This window comes from Pan paniscus, chromosome 10, assembly GCF_029289425.2.
Source record: "Pan paniscus chromosome 10, NHGRI_mPanPan1-v2.0_pri, whole genome shotgun sequence".
Classification (NCBI taxonomy): Eukaryota; Metazoa; Chordata; class Mammalia; order Primates; family Hominidae; genus Pan; species Pan paniscus.
Genome location: NC_073259.2, coordinates 25348180 through 25376123, shown reverse-complemented (window position 1 = coordinate 25376123; position 27944 = coordinate 25348180). Strand labels below are relative to the sequence as shown.

General features: G+C 36.8%; 1 long non-coding RNA gene and 1 pseudogene across 1 annotated transcript in view; one reads left to right on the top strand and one right to left on the bottom strand.

Moving 5' to 3' along the window:
- Nucleotides 1-27944, bottom strand: part of LOC117975392 (uncharacterized) — a 128160-nt gene that overhangs the window by 55923 nt on the left and 44293 nt on the right. Inside the window, exon 2 of the long non-coding RNA XR_008620385.2 lies at nucleotides 4545-4603. This is a non-coding gene — a long non-coding RNA (uncharacterized LOC117975392). The remainder of the gene's footprint in view (nucleotides 1-4544; nucleotides 4604-27944) is intronic.
- On the top strand, nucleotides 4077-4164 carry LOC112436782 (U7 small nuclear RNA; annotated as a pseudogene).

Below are 27944 nucleotides of genomic sequence, written 5' to 3'. Positions count from 1 at the left end.
AAGGAACTCATTGTGGTCTTCTGCCATATCAATCTCCCAACTATTCAAGTCACATTATTTTCTATTTCTTTTGCAAAGAATAAAAAGTCCACCACAATCTCCCTTGAAAAATAATCTTCAAAATTATTTTCTTCTCACTTTCACCACAAGCAAACAAATGAAACAATATAGAAACTTTCCAGAATGGTGCAGCTACTATAGAAAGCATTATGAAGGTTCCTCAGATTAAAAATAGAACTACCTATTATATTATCCAGCAGTCCCACTTCTGAGTATTTACCCAAAAGAATTGAAATCAAGATCTCAAGGAGATATTTGCACTCCCATGTTCATTGCTATTTATAATAGCCAAGACATGGAAACAACCTAAACGCACATTAACAGATGAAAATAGAGAAAACGTGGCATATGCATACAATGGAATATTATTCAGCATTAAGGAAGAAGGAAATCTTGAAATATGCAACAACATAGATGTATTTTGAGGACATCATGCTACGTGAGATAAGCCAGTCATAGAAGGACAAATACTGCAGGATCCTATTTATCAGAGGTATCTAAAATAGTGAAGCTTATAGAAGCAAAGAGTAGGATGGTCGTTGCTATGGGCTAGGGAAGGGGGAAACAGAGAGTTGCTAATCAAACATCAAAATAGACATAAAGTTTCAGTTATGCAAGATGAATAAATTCTAGAGATCTGCTATACCACATAGTGCCCATAGTTAACGATACTTTCTTCTACACTTAAAAATCTGTGCAGAGGGTAAAGCTCATGTTAAGTGTTCTTATCACAATAAAATAAAATACAGCAAAAATTTAATTAATTAAAAATAAAAATGTAAAAACTCTTATGGTCAAACTTCAGGTTTAAGGAGAGGACTATTGGAATCACCTTAGGAGAATTTAGCAAAATATACATTCCCATGCGTAACCAATATATGCTGATGGGTTATTAGAGCCTGGTGAGGAGAGCAGGGAAAATGGATACAAGAATAGGAACTATGAAATTTAAAATTCTCTTCAGATGATGTTATGTTTCCCTAGCAATTGATTCAACTAAACATCTTATTTCACAGTCTTCTTGTTTATTCTTCCATGAAGATAAAGGGAAATTTTACATATTATTGTTAATTTTTCACTTTGTGTCACTAACTGGTAAAACAATGTGAGAAGCACATTACGATAAAAGAGAAAAAAGTCAACCAAGTCCAACAGTGAACAACTGCTGTGAGATGATCTAAGGTTGTCCTGCCCAGTCTGATTCTAATAGGAAAAGGAGGTATAAATGACAGATTGGAAATCTATCATACAAAAAGGAAATGTTTGTGAACTGGAACTTGGATTGAGGGAGTTGTTTTTGACTATTTTATTTTGTTGAGATCAGTATGTTGCTCTGCTATCCAAATGACACAGAGGCTGAAAAGCAGTTGCCTAGTTAGAAGATTCCAGGGAACTGCAAGACCTTCAAAAATTTCCAGAGCCCATATCAAACCTGGACAGGCTCTATAACCACATGCTACTAATTGTAGCCACTCATGACTTAACCTGCTAATTGGCTTTCTATGCAGTTGTAAAAGGGAAACGAAAACAGTTTTTAAATATAAACATTTGCTTCTCAGTTCATTGCCCAGGCTCATGTTCCCAGAGTACATGCTTTCTTGCTTCTTTGACATCACTCCCACCCAACCCAACAACTCTCATAATAAGCATGGCAGCTGCAGCAAAGTAGAACCACTATGAAATTAACACTGGAATGAGTCCCTAGGGGAGGACTGGAGGAGAACAGGATCTACATGTGAGATGGCACACTTGGATGGAGATAGTTCATCATGAAAATTTCATGATGGAGTCAGACCTTAAAGGGCGGGCACACATCTCAGAAAAAGCACAAGGTTATTTATGGAGTGCAGAAGAGACATTACTAGAAGTTCTATATAAATTTTGTATTATTCCTTTATCAATTCTGTTTTCCCTGTATGTTTTACAGTGAACAATATTTATTAATGTGGTAGCGCATATTAACACATACATATATGCTCATACACACATACTGTGGGGTGTACAACTTTAAATTCTTACCAAGATGAATTGAAAATGAAAAATAAAAAAAATGGACACTATTGATCTAGAGATTATAACTCTTAAATCTTCCACAATTTAACCTTTAATTTCTTAGGCCAACATAACAAATTACTCAGTTTTAATAAATTGACATCATCTGTCACATAAAATTAGTAGTTTAAGTCCCTTGGTATTGGCTCTGTGGTTTTTTTGTATTAAATTTGAAAATACTTTTGGTTTACATTTGTATAGGAGCTATAAGCGTAAGAAATTTATACCTAATGTTATCTTTGTAAACATTTAAATCATACCATAATAAATATTTTGTTAACATTGTTGGTTCATGAAGATTTCCTTCCTGCAAAAGGAGTCTCAACTTTTAAGTTTGAAAACAATGCTCTCAATCCAGACATGAAGCTGAATTTTTCTGTATAGTTTAAGGAGAAAATCAAAATTGGAATTTTAATGTAAAATCAACAGAAAGTCAATAATTTCAAAAAAGTGACTTGGAAAATGCAAGGACATTAATTTTTAAAAATCTGAAGATCTCAAGAATAAAAAGTATTTGGAAACATAGATAACAATGGAATATGTTAGAAGTACAACATTCTGTAGTCAAAAGTGAGCAGTAACTTTCAAAAATTAATAACCTTGACTACACATAAATATCAACTATGTGTAAGGTACTATGTGGTATGTCACAGTGAAAGAAGTAGACTGCTATTAAATAGATTATAGGAAACCAAATTTCCCATCCTGCTGATTCCTTCACTGAGTTAAATATATCTTTAATGTGCTCATTTTATATTTGCAATAATGTCGTTTTAATATTTGAAAATTATATTTTGACAGTTTTTGAAAATTCCAACAAGAAGTGCATTCCACCAAGTTTTGGAAATTCCACCAAGAAGACATATGAGCTGGACAAATTAAATTGTGTCACCTGAGAAATGTTCATCACTGGCTGTTAGAACCAGGCATGTCTTTTCTTGATTCCCTGAGTGATTCCAGTGGTTATCAAAATTTCCCTTCTTAGGCTCTATTTTTCTGTTTGCTTTGTTTTTCTGACTCTGGCTTTGTTTCCTTTCCCAGTCCTTGTGCATCTTTGGTTCTGATTCTGGTTTGCTTTCCCAGTTGGTGACAGCAGTGAAGAGGAATACAATTTTCTTGTCTGCCCATTCTGTAATCTCTGTCATGTAAAGATCAAGATTTATTCTCTGACAAGTAAGGAATGATAGATCATCTTTTTAATGGTATTTTACTTGTTTGTGATTGGGTTTGTTTTGGTTTTTTGTCTGTCTCACTTTTGCAAGATAAAACAGCCTTTTGAGACCTGGGCTGTCCTCTCATCAATGGGTAGTTTATTTTTCTTTTCTTTGTCTCTCCTAAAAGTTCTACGAATTGGATTTTCTACAAAGAAGGAAGTTCTCAGGACCTTGATGGAAAGGATTATACCAAGTGCTTCTACTCACTGATACTTCAAGTAACAGACTTATGTATATTCAAGAAGCAGCAGAAAACCAGATTTGAGCTGATGAGAGAAACTGATTGTGATTATTTGTTTGGAAAAATTTAAGTATAGTTTTAAGTTTTATGAGATAAGCACTGTCTCTTCTTGATCTACTGCTATCCCTTCATTTAAAGATATTAACACATGTTTAGGTGACATGTTATTCTCACTAACCCCTCGGAATTCATAAACAAACATAGTCTCTTTTCTTTTAATGGTTAGTGTAGTTTTTGCACAGAGCATTAATAAGAGTCTGTCCTCCATTTTCAAAGGAAATAATTTGACAGAACAATTGCACAACCAAATTTCTTGAATTTTCTGGAGTTTTATATATGAAAATATATGTCATTATTCTCGTGTGATAAACCTACCATTTTTAAATAAATGCTGTGATTTGTTTGTTGTACCAGTTTCTACAAAGCCCTCCTAAGAAATTGGTCTATTCTATGACTAAGGGAATTTCTTCAGCCTAGAGAGAGAAATGATATCATATAAAGCCCTATATAAGTGTTACAGCTCTTTTAGAATTTGTCTGTCAGGTATTCCAATTTTTCTTTTGTCTTTCTTTCTTTTTTTTTAACCAGAAAACCCCTCACAGAAAAAGAAAAATCCTGGATCTTCAGGAAGTAATGAAGAGCATAAGAATTAGTAAGCATTGGCAGTAAATATAAAAGACTACTTTTTCTTCTTAATTTATAAATAATGCACATGACTTTAAAGCAAAAGTTATAACATTGTCTTATGGGATTTAGATGTATGTGATGTGATACACGTGACACTTATGGCATAAAAATAGCAGCCTGGAGAGGAGGGCAAGTGAACCTGTGTAGTTGCAGGGTTCTACATCTTACAAAAAGCAATAAAATATTTCTTCTAAATAGACTGCAAAAGTTAAGGACATACAATAAAATCACTAGGAAAATCACTAAACATAAATAATACAAAGAGGTATAGCTTAAAAGCCACAAAATACCTTATATATTGTCTCAGTCCGTTTGTGTTGCTATGAAGGAATATGTGAGGCTGGGCAATCTGTAAAAAAAAAAAAAAGGTGGTTTATATTCAGCTCACATTTCTGCAGGCTGTACAAGAAGCATGGTGCTGGCATCTGCTTAACTTCCAGGGAGGTCCCCAGCATGCATCCACTCATGGCAGAAGGCCAAGGGGAGCTAGCCTGTATAGTGATCATATGGCGAGAGAAAAGAAGCAAGAGAGAGGGGCAAGGTGCTAAGCTCACTTTTAATAACCAGCTCTAGAAGGAACTCTTATAGAAACTAATAGAGTAAGAATTTATTATCAAGAGGATGGCACCAAGCCATTAATAAGTGACCTGCCCTCATGACTCAAACACCTCCCATCAGGCCCCACCTCCAACACTGGGGATCAAATTGCAACATGAGACTTGGAGGGGCCAAACAAACCACATCCAAAATGTAGCATACAGAGCTTTAGAAATATTCGAATAATTTTTTTAAAAGGTAGGAGAAGAACAATAGTGGAATAAAAAGCACAGGAGCAAACAGAAGAAAAAAATGCTATGGTAGACATAAATCCAATCATATCAGTAATCTGATTAAATATTAACTATGCAATCCAAATAGAAGGCAGAGGTTCTCAGAATGGATTAAAAAAGCAAGAACAAATATATGCTGCCCAAGAGAAACACAATTTATATATAAAGACATAAGTTGAAATAAAATGGATTAAAAATATATATACCAAGCAAAAAGTCAGAACAAGAAGGTTGAAGTGCCCGTATTAATATCAGATAAGTTAGACTTCAAGGCAAATAGTATTACCAGAGTTAATAAAAATAATAAAGGAAGACATAAAATCATAAACATGTATGAATCTACTACCAGAGATTTGAAATATATAAGATATGAGGGCAGAAATTGGCAAAATTAAAGGGAGGATTATACAATTCTACAATCAAAGTTGGAGATGTTACCATCTCATGCACAGCAATTGAGGAAAGAGCCAGATAAAATCTCAGTAAAAACATAATCTGAACAATACCATGGACCACCGTGACATAATTAACAAAATCAGCAACTGCAGAATTCACATGATTTTCAAGTGTACATGTAGATGATATATTCACTGTATTAGTTTGTTCCCACACTGCTATAAAGAACTACCTGAGACTGGGTAATTTATAAAGAGAAGAGGTTTGATTGGCTCACAGTTCCACAGGCTGTATAGGAAGCATGGCTGGGGAGGCCTCAGGAAACTTACCATCATGGCGGAAGGCAAAGGGGAAGCAGGCACATCTCACCATAACAGAACAGAAGAGAGCAAGCAAAAGGGGAAGTGCCACACACCCTTTTAAACAACCAGATCTTATGAAAACTCACTCACTATCATGAGAACAGCAAGGGGGAAATCCACCCCCATTATCCAATCGCCTCCCACCAAGTCCCTCCACCAACTCTGGGAATTGCAATTTGAGATCTGAGTGGGGACACAGAGTCAAACCATATCATTCACCAATATAGAGCATAGAACCATAAAACAGGTTTCAATAAATTTTTAAAAATCAAAATTCTACAGAGTATGCTGATTGCAATAGAATTAAGTTGGAAATCAACAATGAAAACATACATATTATTTCAATACCTCTGAGATTTTAGAGCAAGCAAAAATTTCTCAGAACTCAAAGACCACAAATAATTTAAAATTGTATAAATTGGGCTTCATCAAAATTAAAAATTTTGCTCTTTGAAACACATCATTAAGAAAACGAAAAGGCAAACCACTGGGCAAAATATTTTGCCACACATATGTACAGCAAAAAACTTTGATTCAGAATATCTAAAGAACTCTCACAACTCAATGAGAAGACAAAAACCCAATTTTAAAAGTGGGCAAAAGTTGTGAACACTTCACAAAAGAAGATATAAAGTATATGAAATATAAAGTATATGAAAAGATGCTCAACATCACTAATCATTACAGAGATTACATATTAAAATTACAATAAGATGCAAGTACACATTCATTAGAATGACTTTGTTTTTTGTTTTTGTTTTTTGAGATGGAGTCTTGTTCTGTCACCCAGGCTGGAGTGCAGTGGCACAATCTCAGCTCACTGCAGCCTCCGCCACCCGGGTTAAAGCGATTCTCCTGCCTCAGGCTCCTGAGTAGCTGGGATTACAAGTGCCCGCCACCACTCTTGGCTAATTTTTGTATTTTTAATAGAGACAGGGTTTCACCATCTTGGACAGGCTGGTCTTGAATTCCTGACCTCGTGATCCTCCCACCTCGGCCTCCCAAAGTGCTGGGATTACAGGTGTGAGCCACCATGCCCGTCCAGTATGACTAAATTTTAAAAAATAAAAATAATCTTACCAAGCCTCAGTGAGGTATGAAGCAACTGAAAATCTCACTCACTGCTTTGGATTTGTATTAGTCTGTTCTCACATTGCTATAAAGAACTACATGAGACTGGGTAATTTATGAAGAAAAGAGGTTGACTCACAATTCCTCAGGCTGTACAGAAAGCATGACTGACGAGGCATCAGGAAATTTACAATCATGGCAGAAGGCATAGGGGAAGCAGGCACATCTTACATGGCCGGAGAAAGAGGAAGATAAAGACGAGGGAGGTGCTGCACACTTTTAAACAAGCAGATCTCATGAGAACTCACCATGATGAGAACAGCAAGGGGGAGATCTGCCCCCATGATCCAATCCCCTCCCACCACACCCCTCCTCCAATCCTGTGTATAGGGGATTACAGTTCAACATGAGAGTTGGGTGGGGACAGAAATTCAAACCATATCAGTGGAACAGCATGGCCACTTTGGAAAACAATTTGACATTTCATAAAGAGTTAAACAGTTACCTGCCATACAACTTAGCTATTCTACTGCTAGGTATTTACACAAGAGAACCCAAACATAAAAAATTTGTACATGAATGCTCATAACAGCTGTATTTTTAACAGTTAAAAACTGGAAACAACCCAGATGGCCATCAACAGATGAACGGATAAACAGATTATGATACATCCATATCATGAAATACTAAACTATCGAGACATACAACAAGGATGAACATCAAAATTATTATGCTTAGTGAGAGAAGCCAAGCAAAGAAGAAGAGTACATACTACATAATTGAATTTATATAACATTCTAGAAAATGCAATCTGCAGAGACAGGAAGTAGGTCAGTAGTTGCCTGAAGATAGAAGAGAGACAGATTACAAAGAGGAAGAGAAAACTTTTGGCTGTGCTGTAAATGTTTTGTAACTGGATTTTAGAGATGATTTCATGGGTATATACACACGTCAATGAAATTGACATTGCCAATGTCACTTGATCAAATTACACATTTTAAACATATGCATTTTATGCACGCTGGACTTAATACCTGGGTGATGGGTTGATAGGTGTAGCTAACCACCTTGGCACATGTTTACCTATGTAACAAACATGCACATTATGCACATGTATACCAAGGCTTAAAATAAACCTATGTATTTTATTATACTTCAATAAAGATATAAGAAAATTTTAAATTAGTGTTGAGAGGGCAACTATAGAAAAAATAAGATGAGCCATGGGTTGATAATTATTGAAGCTGGGAAACAAGTACAGGGGTATTTATTACAGGATCAACTTTACTTCTGCATATGCTTAAAATTTTGTTAATACAATGTTTCTAAACTTCTGTAGAGAGCCTATTCAAAATGCAATCTTGGTTTCTTAAGAAATCTGCAGAATTTTCTGGTCTTGGTAGTTGCTTAGCACTCTAATCTCTGTATTTGCTGACCATACTATAAGGTGACATAAACTAAGTATATTAGTTTATACTCTTGCTATACCTTTGTAAATGAACCGGGCCAAAGACCAGGGATTTTTTTTTGGAGAACAAGAATTATTTTTAGAGATTATTTATGACTATAATGTGGGACTGCTAAGGAAAAAAATATCCAAAATTTGGAAAAAGGCAAAAGGATGACTACATTTTCTTTCAAGTCATGCACACACACATGTGTAGTATACACATTCAAAGATTATTCAGTTCTCTAAATTATTTGCCTCTGTTTGATTTACAATTTACTATTGATTAGGGTATTTTACCACTCAATGAGGGTAGATGTTGACTTGTAGAAAAACTTATAATGTTGATGTATATGAATGCTTGTGATTTTTGCACATTGATTTTGTATCCTGAGACTTTGCTGAAGTTGCTTATCAGCTGAAGAAGCTTTTGGGCTGAGACAATGGGGTTTTCTAGATATAGGATCATGTTATCTGCAAACAGAGACAGTTTTGACTTCCTCTCTTCGTATTTGAATACTCTTTATTTCTTTCTCTTGCTTGATTGCCCTGGCCAGAACTTTCAATACTATGTTGAATAGGAGTGGTGAGAGAGGGCATCCTTGTCTTGTGCCGGTTTTCAAAGGGAATGCTTCCAGCTTTTGCCCATTCAGTATGATATTGACTATGGGTTTGTCATAAAAGCTCTTATTATTTTGAGGTGTGTTCCATCAAAACCCAGTTTACTGACAGTTTTTAACATGAAGGGATGTTGAATTTTTTTGAAGGCCTTTTCTGTGTCTATTGAGATAATCATGTGGTTTTTGTCCTTAGTTCTGTTTATGTGATGAATTATGTTTACTGATTTGCCTGTGTTGAACCAGGCTTTCATCCCTGGAATGAAGCCGACTTGATCCTGGTGGATACGCTTTTTGATGTGCTGCTGGATTTGGTTTGCCAGTATTTTATTGAGGATTTTCACATCAATGTCATCAGGGATACTGATGTGAAGTTTTTTTGTTGTTTCTCTGCCAGGTTTTAGTATCAGGATGATGCTGGCCTCATAAAATGAGTTAGGGAGAAGTCCCTCCTTTTTCAATATACCCAAAGGAAAATAAATCATTCTATTATAAAGATACATGCATGCATATGTTCATTGCAGCACTATTCACAGTAGAAAAGACAGGGAATCAACCCAAATGCCCATCAATGATAGACTGGATAAAGAAAATGTACTATATATACACCATGGAATACTATGCAGCCATAAAATGGAATGAGATCATGTCTTTTGCAGGGACATGGATGGGGCTCAAAGCCATTATCCTCAGCAAACTAACACAGGAACAGAAAATCAAGCACCACGTGTTCTCACTTATAAGTGGGAGCTGAACATTGAGAACACATGGACACAGGAAGGGGAACAACACATACACTGGAGCCTGTTAAGGGGGCCAAGGGAGAGAGAGCATCAGAATACATAGCTAACCAATGCGGGGCTGAATACCTAGGCGATGGGTTGATAGGTACAACAAACCATCATGGCACATGTTTACCTATGTTACAAACCTGTACATTCTGCACTTGTATCCTGGAACTTAAAATAATTTTTTAAGAAAACTTATAATGATGCAAATGATTCTTGGCAAATAACAATGAAAATAAATTTTGTCTCCTAGAGATTAGTAGAGATGTTATATAGTAAATCCAAATGACTCCTGTCAGGTAAAAAAAAAAAAAAGATAAGTCCCAATATTATATTTAATTGCTCTAGAGGACATTGACTAGATTGTACCTAACTTAGCAATCTTTCATTCAATATTTATTCTTTCAGTGACTACACTTGTTCTCTACTATACTCCTTTGAACCAGATTTATCACACTTAGGGCTAATTAAAAAGGTAAATCTTTAATGTGCTCACTTAAAAAAACTGTGTAGAAATACCCAAATCCTATATTAGTATCAGGCATACTATCTCTCCTTAAGGATCTCATGGAGACATAAAGGAGCAAAGGCAAAATCAAACAACACTTTATTGATATTGGCACAGCCTGAAACCCCAACGTGGAGCTCTATGTTAATTGGATTCAAGAATTAAAGAGTGATTTTTCCTTCTACCTAACCCCAAATCTAAATTTGATTATCAGGCAGCTACCCCAGATTTTTTTAAATGAGGAGAGTAAGGTGGGTGGCCAGACTGCCCTATGGATCAGCCTGCCTGCCAGCCACTTGGAAGAAAGAGAGAAGAAATGGTCATATCCATAGGTAACCTTTAAACGAGCATCAACCCTTTGGCAAATGTGGCCTAATCAGCATCCTGAAATTTGATAAATCAAATTAGCCACAAAATCCTTTTTATTGTGGTAGCAAGGATTAGGAGAGGGGCTGGGCCTTGAGTTAGCTAATCCCCTAGATAGATGCCTATCTTCCACAGCAAAATGGATGTGAAAATAACCTGGGATAGGTTATAATCTAGCTGGAGAGGCCAGACTTTGAACATTAAGTAGTGTTAAACTAAATTTGGCCTGAGTATGTGAGTCCTTTCATAACTAACCGCAGCCTCACTTAGCACGTAAACTAACAGAAGACCTAATTTAGGAGTACTCCTGTAACAATACCTGAGTCTCAGCCAGTGACAACAGCTGAGCTTCAGTTAATTGCAGGTGGACAACTGATGAGATCTTGTTCAAATAAGGCAAACACCGAGTTGTAACCAGGAGAGCTATCTCTGCATCTTACTTCCTCCTCTGTTCATTAATGCTGCCTGACCACACTGTGGGCTGGAGTTCTCCGAACCTGTTCTCGTTTTGAGGGTTGTGGGTTCAGGAATTATTCTTTGCTCAATTAAGCTCTGATAAATTTAATTTGATGAAAGTTTTTCTTTTAACAATAGTAAGACAAGAGCTATCAATACAGATGTTCTAGGGTAAAGGAAGGAAATATTACCATGGACCGGGGTGTTGTAAATGAAATTTGATGGGCAAAATGCAAGATTTTTTTTTTTTTGGAAAGAAGCAAATACAGGAAAATCCAGGAACGCTTTGGGGTTCTAGGGAGTGGGAGAGTACAGGTTCTATCCTGAGATACCAATTTTAATTCTTAAGAAAGAGAGACTTTAATAAAAATTCATGCATATTTAAATAAAATATAAAAAGATGATGGGGAGGGGAGAGTCAGTGCAGCAGGACCAGAGGCGCAATGCTAAGTTCTAACACACACTGACATCATTGCAATACCCTGGAATAAAGGAAGCCCTAGCTTCCAGCAATCGGGACTTCTCTCTCTGCAAGCATAGCCTCAAAGCACCTCTGATGGATGGCTCCCAAGACATTTCATTGCTTGAAGTTCAGCAAGTTTGAATTACCCTCTAGACATCAACATTAACTTCACAGGTACTCATTGTTAATCTCCTACTAAAATAAATTGGATTGGATGAAAGAAAATAAAGGGATATGAGGTGGAAGAAGGATGTGTTTGGTTGGGAAAAAGAAAAGAGGGTGTTACAGAGGCTCAACTCCAGACTGAGCAAACAATGAAGCTTGGTATGAGCACAGAACCTGCAGTGGAAAAGCCAGTCCTGGCTATGCCACTAGCTGTCTTGGACAAGCCATTTAACCACTCTGATCTTGTTTCCATATCTGTAAAATCAGAGAATTAAATCAAGAGAAATGATCTCCTAGCTTCCTCCGACTCTAATATTTTAAACTTTAATTGTGAGCACAAGAAATTAAACAGTAGACAAACAATAGAAAAGGAAAGGGACTCAATTTCACAGAAGTAAATCAGCAACAATCACTGGTTCTAACCCCTTTACAAAACCTTTCAGTTGTTTACTTTCTGAATAGAAATCAAGCATATTAGAGAATGAGACAATCACAGTCCTATTCACAATACTGAAACAAACATAAAAAGAACCCCAAGGACAACAACAAAAACACATGGTCATTGTTTTATTAATGAGATGCTGCCTCCTGCAGTACAAGGTCAACATAACACTTAAGCTTCAAATGTTTGCTCACAGCCAGACCATTTTATTTTAGTAGTCTTGCTTTGGGGAGGGTTTTTTTGTATGTTTTTTGTTGTCTTTTTTAAATTAGGGTGATGGGAGAAAAATGGGATAGCGCTTTTAAAAATTGCAGTCATTTGAAGGAAAATGCTTTCTAATTATGCAAGTGTATCTGAGAGTTGGTTGCCTTCACACGTTCTCTGGAGCCTGGCTTTCTTCTCTGTGCTTTGTGCCACCTGGTTTGCAGCTGAACAAAGAACAATCCTCTCCCGTTTGCATTAGTCTTGCTTGAAGAGTTCGTAAGAAAACAGTGATACCAATTGTGGCAGGCTCTTGAGAAAGTGTAATTACACAGAAACAAATAGGGTATGTGTTAGCCTAAATATGTCTGGAGTGATTTATTATACTTGTTACAGTTCAATAAGTTTTTGTCTTTGATGTGGGGGTTTTCACTGAGGAAAATGTATGGCAAATTCTAACAGTAAAATCAGCATTACAAGAGCATGAACTCTGGATCCAGACTGCCTGGGTTTGAAATCCAGCTCTGGCCCTTACCAGCTATGTGACCTGGAATAAGTTACTTAAACTCTCTGTGCCTATTTCCTCAGCAATGAAATAGGAATAATAGTAAAACTTATATTCTTGTTGAATGAGTTAATATTTATAAAGCCCTTAAAACAATGACCGGCATGTAGTCAGTGCAACGTAAGTATTGACTAGCACTGTATAAATATTTGTTCAAGAAACTCAGAGGGGGATGAATGAAGACCTAAATTCTTACTTTTTAAAATATTTTTCCTTTCATAACCAGCAATCATGTCTCTTTTTTGCATCTCTCTATCTTTAATAATTGTTATCTTTTTCCTATCCTTTTTTTCTCAGATTATTCTTTCTTGTTTTCCCACCATTACGGAGAAAATAAGAATCAAAGTATCATAGATCAGGAAAGTATTTCTAATGGGGTTTAGTCCTTTCATCCACAAGGAAAAGGAACTGAAACCTAAGGAGTTTAATTGACATGTCTAGGGTCAAATAAGCTGATAAATGGCTGCTTCCTATCAGACATTCGAAAACTCCTTCCTCTCCAAAACCCACTATTTCTGATACTGAACTTACAATTATTGCCCACCTCTCTTCTCTCTCTCTACCATACCTTACTCCAGCATAGGACTGGGGACTGAGTATCTTGCTCAACTGCATTCTTAATTACCTTTCTAATCTGGTTACTTGAATTCCCATTTGCTGGCATACATAACGTGCCCACAGTTCTGGAACAAAAATGAAGACACGTGATAGGATAAGAGTTTTTTTTATTTTTTTGTGCATAATATGTAAATTAACATACATAAAATGAGTTAGGAAAGCATAAAATTTAAATCACAGCTGATTTTGCATTTGGAGAATTAACTTTATTTACAAGAATGAAGTTGCATGAAATTCATACTGTTCTAAAATTCAGATGTGTACTATCCTGTACGGGAAGAAAAAGTGGCTTCCCTCCACACTTCTGGATTGTTTGGGCAAAAAGTTAAATTAACATAAGGCAGATTAACAAGAGAAAAACCATTTAAATTACCTACATAGCATATGGGAGTCCCACAAAATATAAGACTTGAAGAAGGGTCAGATGATTGACGCTTATCTAGCATACTGAGCTATAGAAAGTAATAGGAACTTGAAGCTGCTAATGGGGAGGAAGGATGAGGACCACAGAAGTTATGGAAAGATGAGAAGAGGAAATGTATAATGAATAAAGGTTGTCCTATTATGCATAATAATAAATAAAAGGTCTCTCAGAGCAGCCCTCCTTTAGATATAGATATTTTTACTAATGTAGATTTCCTTCATGGATATAAATTTATTATCACACAAATTTTCAGTGTTAACAGCTTTTCAGGGGTACTCCTCTCGTGTCTGCAGTTCTCCGCTTAAAGTATGCCAGAGAAGTATATTTTGAGGTGGCATATGTTTCTTATGGTCATATTTTGGGATGATGTGTCCTGAGCCCCAACTATCCCATATGTACAGGCGTATACTGCATACAATTTAAAAAACATGCATATTCAAGCCTCTAGAAGCTTATTGCTTCCCATGTTGTGTTCTTTCAGTCACCGGGCAATGGGACCTAGGACCACCAAGGTATATACACTGGCACAATTTAATTATTCATCATCATTTATTGAGTAACTACTATCTGCAAAGATTTGGTGATACATTAAATTGAAAAAAAGAAAAAAGGCCCAGCAGTGTAGCTCACAGTTTAGTGGAGAAAACAAAACAAACAAACAAAAAAAGACAATCAAATCGGTTTGTTAACTTAAAATGAAGAAAAACACACAAAAGTATTGGGGCCTCAGATAAGAGTTAAATGTAGAGCAAAAGGTATAATTGGGAGTTGGGAGTCTAGTTGGGAGAGATATAAATAATTAATAAATAAATACACATAATTACCAATTGAGACTACCACTGTGAAGTAAAATATCTGGGTATGAAAATGAATGAGAAAAATAAACAGGTGGAGGCTAATTGATTTGGTGTATCTAGGAAAGTTTCTCCTGGAAGTGACCTGCAGCTGACACCTGAACAGCGAGTGGAGTGAAAAGTGCTCTAGGCAGAACAGCATGAGTGCAAAGTCCTGATTCAGTAAAGGACTCAGTGCTCCTGAGCTTTGGAAGGAGGCCAGCTGTGTTTGCTGGTTCTGAGCAAAGAGTGATGGTACAAGATGAAACTGGAGGTCATGCAGTTTGGGGCGGGGGAGGGGAGGGCACGGCGGGAGCCAGTGCGGGGTGGAGAGATGCTGGTCAGTCAAACGGTACAAAGTTTCAGTTAGACTGGGTGAATAAGTTCTGGAGATCTACTGTAATGCATGGTAACCACAGTAAATAATAATTTATCCTATACTTTAAAATTATTAAGAGCTTAGATCATAAATGTACTCATCACACAAAAAAATGGTAAGTGTGAGGTGATGGACATGTTAATTAGCTTTATTTAAATATTTCATAAAGTATACCTATATCAAAACATCACGTGGTATACTGTAAATATATGCAATTTTTATTTGTAAATTATACCTTAATAAAAAAGATGAAAATAAAACAAAATGAAAAAGATGAAGCTAGAGGGAGAGGCAGGAGCTGAAGCCTGCAGAGACTCAAAGACAATGTTGAGTTTGTATTCTATCTTAAGCACAGTTGCGAACCTCTGAAACATAAGCAAGAAAATTACATGATTCCATTTACATTTTAAATAAATTACTTACTGATTACTAGTATGAAGAATGAATTGCAAGGGACAATAATAAAAGGGGGAGACCAATGAGAAAGTTCATTCAGTGGTACAGTGAAGAGATGATGATGAATTTGAGCAAAATTAGAGGGTGGTAAAAGCATGGGAGAAAAATCAACTCAAGACATACTGTGGAGTTGAATGTATATTTGGTTCAGTGTGATAAATTGGATGTTAGCTTAAAGCAGTGGTCCCCAACCTTTTTGGCACAACGGACAGGTTTTGTGTAAGACAGTTTTTCCACAGACAAGGTTGGGGGTGGTTTAAAGATGATTCAAGCACATTACCTTCATTGTGTACTTTATTTCTATTATTATTACATTGTCATATATAATGAAATAATTATACAACTCACCATAACATAAAATTAGTGGGAGCCCTGAGCTTGTTTTCCTGCAACTAAGCAGTCCCATATGGAGGTAATGGGAGATAGTGACAGATCATCAGGCATTAGAGTCTCATAAGAAGTATGCCACCTAGATCCCTCGCATGCACAGTTCACAATAGAGTTTGTGCTCCTATGAGAATCTAACGCCACTGCTGATCAGACAGGAGGCAGAGCTCAGGCGGTAAAGTAGGCAATGGGGAGTGGCTATAAATACAGATGAAGCCTTGCTCACTAGCCCACCACTCACCTCCTGCTGTGCGACCTGGTTCCTAACAGGCCATGAACCAGTACCAGGAATTAGGGACCCCTGGTTTAAAGGATACTTCCAGATTTTTGGCCTAAGTTTTCTTTCTCAATCTCAGCTTGTATTTCTTCATGCCCTAGTCATCTTTGTTGTGCTCCTGGCATACTGTGGAAAGATACAAGATAATGAAATCCAGGCTATGCTCTTAAAGTTTGTAAGCTCTATCATGTTATTGGCATAAAACAGACACATAGATCAATGCAACAGCATAAGGAGCCCAGAAACAAATCCACATGTTTATAGCCAATTGGTTTTAATAAAAGTGCCAAGAACATACAATGGGGAATAGAGTATCTTTTCAATATATGGTGCTTGGAAAACTGGATATCCGTATGCAAAAAGGAAGAAAGAAAAGAAAAGAAAGGAAGGAAGGAAGGAAGGAAGAAAGAGAGAGAGAGAGAAAGAAAGAAAGAAAGAAAGAAAGAAAGAAAGAAAGAAAGAAAGAAAGAGAGAAAGAAAGAAAGAGAGAAAGAGAGAAAGAAAGAAAGAGAGAAAGAGAGAAAGAGGGAGAGAGAGGGAGGAAGGGAGGAAGGAAGGAAGGAAGGAAGGAAGGAAGGAAGGAAGGAAGGAAGGAAGGAAGGAAGGGAGGGAAAGAATTTCACTGTATGCCAAAATTAACTCAAAATGGACTAAAGACTTAAACATAAGACCTAAAACTATAAAATTACTAAAAGAAAACATAGGGGAAAGTCTCCATGACATTGGTCTTGGCAATGATTTTTTGGATATGACCCCAAAACATTGGGAATAAAAGCAAAAATAGACAAATGAGTTTACCTCAAACTAAAAAGTTTTTGCACAGCAAAGGAAACAATCAGCAGAGTGAAGAGACAGCCTATAGAATGGGAAAAATATTTGCGAATGATATATCTGATAAGGATAATGCCAAAATATACAAGGAACTCAACAGCAAGAAACTAAATAACCGAATAGAAAAAAATTAAAAATTGGCAAAGGACCTGAATAGACATTTCTCAAAAAGAGACACAAAAATGGCCAACAGATGCATTAAAAAATGCTCGACTTCACTAATCATCAGGAATATGCAAATAAAAACCACGATGAGTGGTTAGAATGGCTATTATCAAAAAGATGAAAGATAACAAGTGTTGGTTGGCAAGTATGTGAGGAAAAGAGAACCCATGTACTGTTGGAAGGAATGTAAATTAGTACAGTCATTATGGAAAACAGTAAGAGGTTTCTCTAAAAATTAAAAATAGAATTATAATATGAACCAGTAATCCTACTACTAGATATTTATCCAAAGGAAATGAAATCAGTATGTCAGATATATCTCTGCACCTTTGTGTTCACTGCATCATTACTCACAGAATCAACCTAATGGATGAATGGAGAAAGAAAACATGGTATATATACGCAATGGAATATTATTTAGCCTTAAAAAGAAGGAAGTCCTGTCATTTGTTACATGGATGAACCTGGAGGACATTATGTAAATTGTGTCAAAAGACAAAATTATAACAAATTTATTTTAAAGATCTTAATTGGCTGTTATTTGCAATTCTAAAAGTGGACAACACCTCATTCTACAAAATAAAAAGAGTGGCCGGGCACAGTGGCTCACGCCTATAATCCCAGCACTTTGGGAGGCCGAGGTGGGCAGATCATGAGGTCAAGAGATGAAGACCATCCTGGCCAACATGGTGAAACTCCGTCTCTACTAAAAATACAAAAATTAGCTGGGTGTGGTGGTGCGTGCCTGTAGTCCCAGCTACTCAGGAGGCTGAGGCAGGAGAATCGCTTGAACCCAGGAGGCAGAGGTTGCAGTGAGCTTAGATCGCTGCCACTGCACTCCAGCCTGGCAACAGAGTGAGACACCATCTCTAAATAAATAGATAGGTAGGTAGGTAGGTAGGTAGGTAGGTAGGTAGGTAGGTAGATAGATATACAGATAGATAGATAGATAGATAGAGTTTCAATTAGCTGAACAAAGGAGGTTAGCTTTATCCCCAGAAAAGGAAACAGAGACACAGAGAGCAGAAACAGAGAACAAAAAGTAGATTGGGTGTTTCAAAGTTACTTTCCTTGTAAAAGTTAAAGCAGAGGGGACTCCCTTCTGCAGGTAAAACTAGCCTGTTTGGGGATTTGACTACTATCTCTCCTGATTTCTGGGAGAATCAGCTAAACAACTTAATTTCAGCTTGGTGGTGTGGAACTTTAGCATGAATAACTCCATTTAGGTTTAGTCTGTTGGGCCTAGTGCAGGAGCTCGGTCCAAACCAATGGCTTCCTGTAAATTGTGTTTAACAAGTGAAATACAACAGGCACAGAAAGATGAATACTGCATTATCTCACATACATGTGGAATTTTAAAAAGTCACACTCACTGAAGCAGAGAGTAGAATGGTGGTTATCAAGGGCTGAGGGAAAGGGGAAGTAGGAAAGGGGAGAGATTGGTCAAAGGATTCAAAATTCAGTTGTACAGGAGGAATAAGTTCAAGAGATTGATTGTACAACATGGTGACTATAGTTAATAACTATTATTTACTTGAAAATTGCTAAAAGAGTAGATTTTAAATGTTCTCACCACAAATAAATGATAGGTATGTCACGCAATGCATAATTAGCTTGATTTAGCCATTCTACAATGTATGCATATTTCAAAATCTCATGTTGTCCACCATAAATATGTACGATAAAAATAGATAAAGTTTGCAATCTTTAGAAGGAAAATGTGGATTGGCTTTCTAAATACATTTTCACTATGCTTTGAAAGTTCCAGGAAAACCTTCATGTGCCAAGACATCTCCTGGTATCTGTGCCTTAAATTCGACTCCTAGAATATTCATTTGGCCCTGGACAGCATTTCAGCTCTCAGTAATTTCCAATTGAAATGCAAACATGTTTAGCAAGGTTAAGACCATATATCATTCATCCACGTCAGAAAAAAACATTTTAACAGATAGCTGGGAGGAAGCCTTTATCTTGGTTACATCATTAGGTTGGGAAATGGAAACGAAAAAGAGGAAGGGCACTGAAAGAGGAAGTGGAGGATGCTCACTCTTGGCTTTTTCAGAGTTTGGCAGAAGAGCAGCCTTGGATATCACTTATTGATTAGAATGTTATTTTCCTAGGATTTGAGTTTATGCAAATTCAAGTGGATAATTAGTTGAACCAAATAAGAAAGGTACATTTAGAATAGATTAGAATATTGTAAAGACTGAGAATAAACCACACTGTGCTTGCAACCACGACAAAAGTAATATTGTGTGATGTTCTTTTTCCGTGCTTGGAAAGATCAATAATGAAAGTAATTATGCTGGGAAAGCACATCTAGCTAGATGTGTAGAAAAAGAAGGTGTTTGGAGCAATTAAAGACAAAGTCTTCAAAATGAGAAAATAATTGGAAGCTGAATGAGAGATCAGCAAGGACAGAGAGACCCAAGAAAAATCAGTACAAGACTCATTGTAAATCTAGATCTTGGCTTTTGACATTATATACATAAAAAATTACACAGTAAAGACAATTAAGAACATGCAAAAACAAACCTGAAAGCTTACAAGCAATTATATAGAGAATGCAAAGAGTATTCCAAATATTTTATTCATAATTTTAAAACTGTTCATTGAAACCTTGCTACATTGATATTGGAGACATTTTAATCCATTTATTGTTTCACTGATACTTTTGGCAACTATTAAGAACCTATCTTAAACAGTGTAGGGTCCAATTTATGATTTAGACAGTGTACTCTGAGGGGTTGTTGAAGCCAAATTTGAGACGAACAAGAATAGATACTGAAGGGAAGATTAGGAGGCTGGTGAAATACTCTAGACAGCAGTTAATCAGAACCTGAATTTAGGTATGTTGGTACCAATAGTAAGAGCAATAACAATAATAATAAAAACAACTTGGCTGGGCACGGTGGCTCATGCCTGTAATCCCAGCACTTTGGGAGGCTGAGGCAGGCAGATCACAAGGTCAGGAGTTCAAGACCAGCCTGGCCAACATAGTGAAACCCCATCTCTACTAAAAATACAAAAAAATTAGCTGGGCATGGTGGCAGGCGCCTGTAATCCCAGCTACTTGGGAGGCTGAGGCAAGGAGAATCGCTTGAACCTGGCAGGTGGAGGCTGCAGTGAGCCAAGATCATGCCACTGCACTCCAGCCCAGGCAACAGTGCGAGACACTGTCTCAAAAAAAAAAAAAAAAAAAAAAAATTAACATATTGTGGCACCTGCTCTGTTCTAGACACCCTTTTAAGCAATTAACATGTATTAACTCATTTAACATTCACAAAAATCCTATACAGTAAGACCTATTACTATCCCCATTTTACAGATGAGAAAACTTAAGTAGAAAATGGTTAAATAACTTGCCTAAAAGTTATAGACCAAAACAGTAATAGAACAAGTAAGTGGTAAAACTGGGAGTGAAGATGAAGGGAAGAAATTTAAGAGATATTTACATGAAAGTTTTTCAAGCAATAATTAAGGAAAAATTTGGTAACATTTTGTAAGTAGGAAGTTAAGAAAAGCCCGATTTCCAGCTTGTGCCTTGGGTAATTGGCTGTGGCAGTAATTGAGATAGGGTAATAGTGGGTAAGGAGCCAATAGGTCTATTGGGAAGTGGATGGATTCAGTTTGAGATTTTAAAAATTTGTTTATTTTTATAGATTCAGGGGGTACCTGTGCAAGTACATGAATATACTGAGGCACCTGTGGAATAACTAAATGAATAGTGAGCAGGAATTTGGAAAAGTAAGCGTAAATCTCAAAAGAGAGGTTGAAAACAGAAGTATAAAATCGCAAGGCACTGGCATATAAATGGTAATAAAAACCATGAAGAGTTTTCACAGGAAAGCTACATTTATTAATAGCCTAATTAGGAAAGGAAATTATCCAGATTTAGTAGGCATCTGTTTCTTCCCTAAGGACCCAGTAGGCCTCACAGTTCCAGATATGTTCTTAGGTCAGGTGAAAAATAAAAACTGAGGGGGTTTTATGGTCAAAGAGGAAGAATAAGTGCAGTATTTTAATTACTTATAGTTCTTAAAGAAAACTTCATCTTAATGCCAATATATAATTTAGAGTCAAACAACTAAAATATTTCAAGCAGTAGAGTTTGCTGAAATAATGAAGACTTTTTTTGTTGTTTTGTTTTTTTATCTTAGTGACAGGGCCTTGTTCTGTTGCCCAGACTGGAGTGCAGTGGTGTGATCACAGCTCACTGCAGCCGTGAACTCTGGGCTCAAGCAATCCTCTCACCTCAGCCTCCCAAGCAGATGGGACTACAGGTATGTACCAGCACACGTGGCTAATTAAAAAAAAATACTTTTTTTGTAGAGACAGGGTCTTGCAATGTTGCTGAGGCTGATCTCGAACTCCTGGATTCTCCCATCTTGAGCCCCCAAAGTACTCAGATTACAGGCATGAGCCACCAAGCCTGGCCAAAGAGGAAATTCTTATTGTGGATTTATTTTAAAATAAAAAATTGATGGGGAGAATTTTATTTTAAAGGTGTAAAATATTTAAGAATCATTATTTTTCTGAGAACTGCCAATCATCTAGTCAAAAGTGATAAAACTAAGTCACGGTAAGAAACAAAATATGTCCACATGCCACTGAAAATCCAATATAAAATATTTTTTCTTTGGGAGTTTTTTTCTAGAGTATTTGACTTTGGATTCAGCTATAGAAATTATCTATAATATGTTGAAAACCAGAAGGTAGACATGTCCAGGTTAAGCAAGAATGGAAAACTAAATCAAAATAAAAAGAATGCCATTCCTCATTTGTCAAGGGACTGAAGTGATGTCTTAAGCATGTTCACTAATCCAAGGTCTCTGTCTCTCAGCCAGAGAAAAGATGGTACAGAAAAAGTAAAATAAAATTTTAGGATATAATGATACATAAATCTACCAGCCTACTTTTATATTTACCAACTCATTTTGCAAAGTCCTGTGGCTGCGAGATGCCTACATCTTGATGTCCCATTGCCAATCACCAAGCACAGATTAGATAGACACATGCATGCATACATACATACATATGGAGATAAACAGATAAATATCATAGATATAGATATGCTTTCTAACTACTTGTAAATGAGCTATGAATATAATACTGTCTCTGCCCTAGAGATACTCATAGCCTGGTTAAGGGAACAAGTGAGGTTCTGCTTATCTCTCTTCTTGATAACTATACATTTCCACTTTCTCTTTTTCTCCTCCTTTTTAACAAAAAAGGCAGTCATTGAACAACCAGTAATATGCCCAGCTCATACTCTTTCTTAATTTTTTTTTGTTTTCTGTATTACTAAGAATTCAGTGACACTTCCTTGTGTTGCCTTCACAGCACTTATTGTTTAAATAATATATTTGGCCATTAATTGTTCATGGTCTTGTGATTACCTGTATTACCTTCTTTTTATGTCATGTTCAGATTATATCATTTCTATATATCTGCTATCCCCAACTGGATTATAAATAGTTTGAAGTCTGTAATATTGTTTTATTCTTGCTTTTACCTCTCTATCACGCTAAAAAGAATTATTTGCACTCAGAAAACCTCTATAATTATTTCTTGATCAATCAAACTATTTCGATGAATCAACATACTTGTTTTAAGAAAAGGTTCATTCATTCATTCACTCATTCAGCCAAAAGTTACTCATCACCTACTCTATGTCAGCCATTAGAGTGAAAATGTTGCAAGGAATTTTAAAAAGAACCTCGTGTCTTGGAGCTCATATATCAGAAGGGAGAGTGATGATAATTTAATACCCCAAGAGACAACATAATATTGGATAGTTTTAAGAGCTCTGAAGAATAATAAGACAGGTTAAGGGAATAGAGAGTGGTCAGAATGATCAGGGAAGAGCTCTCTGAAGAGCTAACATGAACAGATGTCTACCTGCCCAGGAAAAGGGAGCATTAAATACAACGACCTGAGGGTGGAATGTCCTAATGAGTTTAAGACACAGCAGGCAAGCAGGATGTTTGGGTCAGGGGTGTGCTAAGGGAAGAGGGGTGAAACAGGCTTGGAAAATGACTCCACAAATTCATATCTTGGACCTGATCCAGTCATTAAGTAGCCTGTGATTTGGGGCAATATTCTGACCTTAGAATCATCAGTATGGTTAATTTTAACCTTTCTTAATTCACAGATCTGATGATTATTAAAAAAAAGAATACATTAGTGTATTTTAAACAATTATAGAGGTTTATGACTATCATTTTAAATCCTCAATCTCTGCTTTAAGTTTTTCCAGGGAGTCCTCCTAGATAACCTCATTTTCTTTTCTTCTATAGTTTTCCTATAATAATATAACCTCAAATAGGCCTCAAATATTTAAAGTAAAATTAACAAAACAAAAAAATATGGATAAATCCAAAATTGTAATGAGAAATTTTAACATGCTGTTCTCACTAACTCGTAGGACAAGTGAAACAGGAAAAGTTCCCTCGTCTCCCTCACAGGGTGTGTGATGGGGGTGGGGGTCGCTTCTTCAGTGCCCCGCTGCTCAAACCTCTAGGGAAGCATACAGATGGGTAGGCTGTGGCTCCAACCCCAAGGCAGTGTCCAGGGGTGAATGTTTACAGCTGAGCGTGTTTATGAATGTTTACCCCAGTGCACGTGTGTTACACGGTGCCCTTTCAGTTTAGCTGTCAGTAGGTGGCTTGTGTTAACGAGCTCAAATAGACCCTCTACCTTGTTGCAAGGACAGAGGGCTTTCTGTATCCCAGGGTTCTTGCCTTGGTGTACCTCTTGCCTTGGGGTACCTAAAGAATTGGATGACACGTGAGCTTGGAGAATGAGTGCAAGGTTTTATTGAGTGGAAGTAGCTCTTAGCAGATGGGGGAGCCAGAAGAGAGATGGTTTTCCCCCAGAGTCAGGCTGCTTGATGGCCCGGGCTCTCCTCCAACTGCCCCAGCCATACTCCAAGTCATTCGGCCAGTCAGCGGCCTGCTTGCGTGCTGGTGCCTGTCACTGCATCCCTGTTAACGTCCAGCCACTTGTGTGTTCCTCTGCTGATTTGCCCCTCTCAACGTCCTGCTGCCTGTATGTTCCCGCTAGGGTCTCGAGGTTTTTATAGGCACAGGATGGGGGCGTGGCAGGCCAGGGTGGTCTTGGGAAATGCAACACTTGGGGCAGGAATACAAAAATGTCTGTCCTCACTTAGGTCTGTGTTGGGCTGGGGGGGAGGGGCGGGCCTAGCCAGGGACCACACCCTCCTGTACCCAGCACTTCCCTTCAGCTCCCCCATCATTTAAAGGGACCACGCTCTTCCCTTCCCAGCACGTCCTTTCCGAATCATAAGGAGGCATAAAAATTAAAGAGATAGGCTGGGCGCAGTGGCGTACACCTGTAATCCCAGCACTTTGGGAGGCCGAGGCAGGCGGATCACGAGGTCAGGAGATCGAGACCATCCTGGCTAACAGGGTGAAACCCCGTCTCTACTAAAAATACAAAAAAATTAGCCGGGCGTGGTGGCGGGAGCCTGTAGTCCCAGCTATTGGGGAGGCTGGGGCAAAAGAATGGCATGAAACTGGAAGGCGGAGCTTGCAGTGAGCTGAGATCGCGCCATTGCACTCCAGCCTGGGCAACAGAGCAAGACCCCGTATCGAAAGAAAAAAAAAATAATAATGATATAGAACAATAGAACGAAATTTACAAACTTGACTTAAGTTTGGACATATGTAACACTGTATCAATCTACTACAGAATATACATTCTTTATAAGTTCACATGGAACACTTAATTGACCATATGAGTGATAAAGTGAATATTAACAAATTTCAAAGAAAATCATACAGAGAAAGCTTTATGAACATAATATAATCTATAAATTAGTATTTTTAAAATATTAGAAAATTTCTCGAGTTAGAGCCATCTTACAAATCAGAAAAAGTTATAAATAAAAAAATTAAAATGCAAGATATCAAATTAAGAACATCTTATTTTAGAGAAACTTTAGTCTTTAAAGGCATACATTGAGAAACAATAAAGGCTAAAAAATTGAGCTAGGCAAGGCACGGTGGCTCACGCCTGTAATCCCAGCACTTTGGGAGGCTGAGGCAGGCGGATCACAAGATCAGGAGATCGAGACCATCCTGGCTAACACGGTGAAACCCCATCTCTACTAAAAATACAAAATATTAGCCAGACATGGTGGCAGGCGCCTGTAGTCTCAGCACTGGGGAGGCTGAGGCAGGAGAATGGCGTGAACCCGGGAGGTGGAGCTTGCAGTGAGCCAAGATCAGGCCACTACACTCCAGCCTGGGCGACAGAATAAGACTCCGTCTCAAAAAAAAAAAAAAAAAAAAAATTAGCTAAACATCCATTTCAGTAAATTAGATAAAGAACATCAAATTAAACCCCTAAAAAGTAGGGGCCGGGCATGGGGGCTCATGCCTGTAATCTCAGCACTTTGGGAGGCTGAGGCGGGTGAATCATGAGGTCAGGTGTTCGAAACCAACCTGGCCAACATGGTGAAACCCCGTCTCTACTAAAAATACAAAAAAATTAGCTGGGTGTACTGGCGGGCGCCTGTAATCCCAGCTACTTGGGAGGCTGAGGCAGGTGAATCGCTTGTACCCGGCAGACGGAGGTTGCAGTGAGCCGAGATCATGCTACTGCACTCCAGCCCAGGAGACAGAGTAAAACTCTGTCTCAAAAAAAAAAAAAAAAAGTAGGAAAAAGACTAAGTATTAGTAGAGGAATTTATGAACTAGAAAGTATACACGCAATAAAAAGAATCAATGCCAAATATTACTTCTTTGAAAAGAATAATAAAACCGATAAACTACTGGTAAACAAGTAAAAGAGAGAGAAGACACAACCATATTAAAAATGACAAAAGGAACAGCTTGTAGATATTAAAGAGGTTAAGGAATATTATGAACAGTTTATAACAATAAATATAAATTTAGGACAAATGGACAAATTCCCAGAAAAATATGACTCAAAAAGAAAGAGGAAATAGGATTTTACAACCATGAAAGAGACTGATTCAATAAAGAAGTCTTCCCACAACTAAACACCAGGCACAAATGGCTCCATTGGCTAGCTAGCCAAATATAATTTATGCTCATTCTAAGAGGATGGCATAACTTTGATACCAAAACCCAAAGAAACAGTAAGAGAAAATTCAGATCAATCTAACTATAAACAAAGATGCAAAAACTCTTAACAAAATAGTAATAAAGTAAATCCAATAATATGTTTTTAAAATAGTACATTTTAACAAAGGAGAGTTTCTTCCAGAAATATAAGTTTAGTTTAACACGAGAATGACAATTTAATTCACTATACCATCATCTTATCTCAATGCAGAAAATGTATGAATCTCATTTGACAATATTCAATATTTATTAATGATAAAAGATATTTAGTAAAAATAGAAAACAATATTTTAATCTGGTAAAACAGGAATTGGCAAACTTTTTCTTGTTAAAGAGCCAAATAATAAATAATTTCAGCTTTGCAGGTCATATGATCTCTGTCACACTAAACAACTGTGCCATCGTGGTGTGAAAACAGCCATAGACAATGTATACATGAATGAGTGTGGCTGGGTTCTGTAAAACTTCTTTTACAAAAATAGGTGGCAGGCTCCATTTGGCCCATGAACCATACATAGATTGCCAACTCCTGGATTAGAGGGTATCTAAAAAACATGGTTTTTGGTACTTATAACAATTAATGATGAAATAATTTCCTTTGAGATAGGAACGAGACAAAATTACAATGGTGATTCACATTGTTTTCGGGGTTCTAGTTAGTACAATAAGACAAGAAAGACAAATAAAAGGTATAAGGATTAAAAAAAGGGAATAAAGCTGTCATTATTTACAGAGGAAATAACTGCATTTATATAAAATCCAAAAAAAACCTACAAATAGTTTTTTAATGAGGAAAACTTAGCATTGTTCCTGGATACAAAAATCAATATAAAAACTTATTTCTACAAACAATTAAAAAATAAAATTAAAAGTGGTACTATTTACAATAGTATCAAAAATAAAAAGTACCTAAAAATAAATCAATGAGCATATATATAAGACTTCTATAGAGAAATTTATGCAACTAATTGAGAAACAGTAAAAAGGGCCTAATAAATGGAAATTAAAAACATGTTCAGGGATTGATAGCTCCCTATTATAGCGATGTCAATTCTTCCCAGCTGAATGGATTCAATTCAATTGCAAACAAAATTTCAATAGTCATTTTATAGAGTTTGACGAGCTGATTCTAAAATATACACAAAAGTTCTAAAGTCAAGAATAGCCAAAATACTTTTGAAGAAGTACAAGGTAGGGGAACTTGCTATAACAGATGTCAAGACTTATTTTAAAACTGAAGTAAATAAAACAGTGTGGTACTAGCCCAGTGACAGAGAGCTCAGAGTCAGGCCACATTGGTATGGGCATCTGTATATGACAGAAATACCAGAATCTATTAGTAAAGTCATGGCAGCTTTTGAAGTAAATGGTGCCAGGAAAATTGAATATCCATGTAGGGTAAAATAAAATCAGACCCTTAGTCACAAAATGTACTAAAGCCAATCAGATAGACTAAAGACCAATATTAAAACGGTAAAATTATAAGTATTTATAAAATAATAGAGAAACATATCTATATGACTTTAAGGT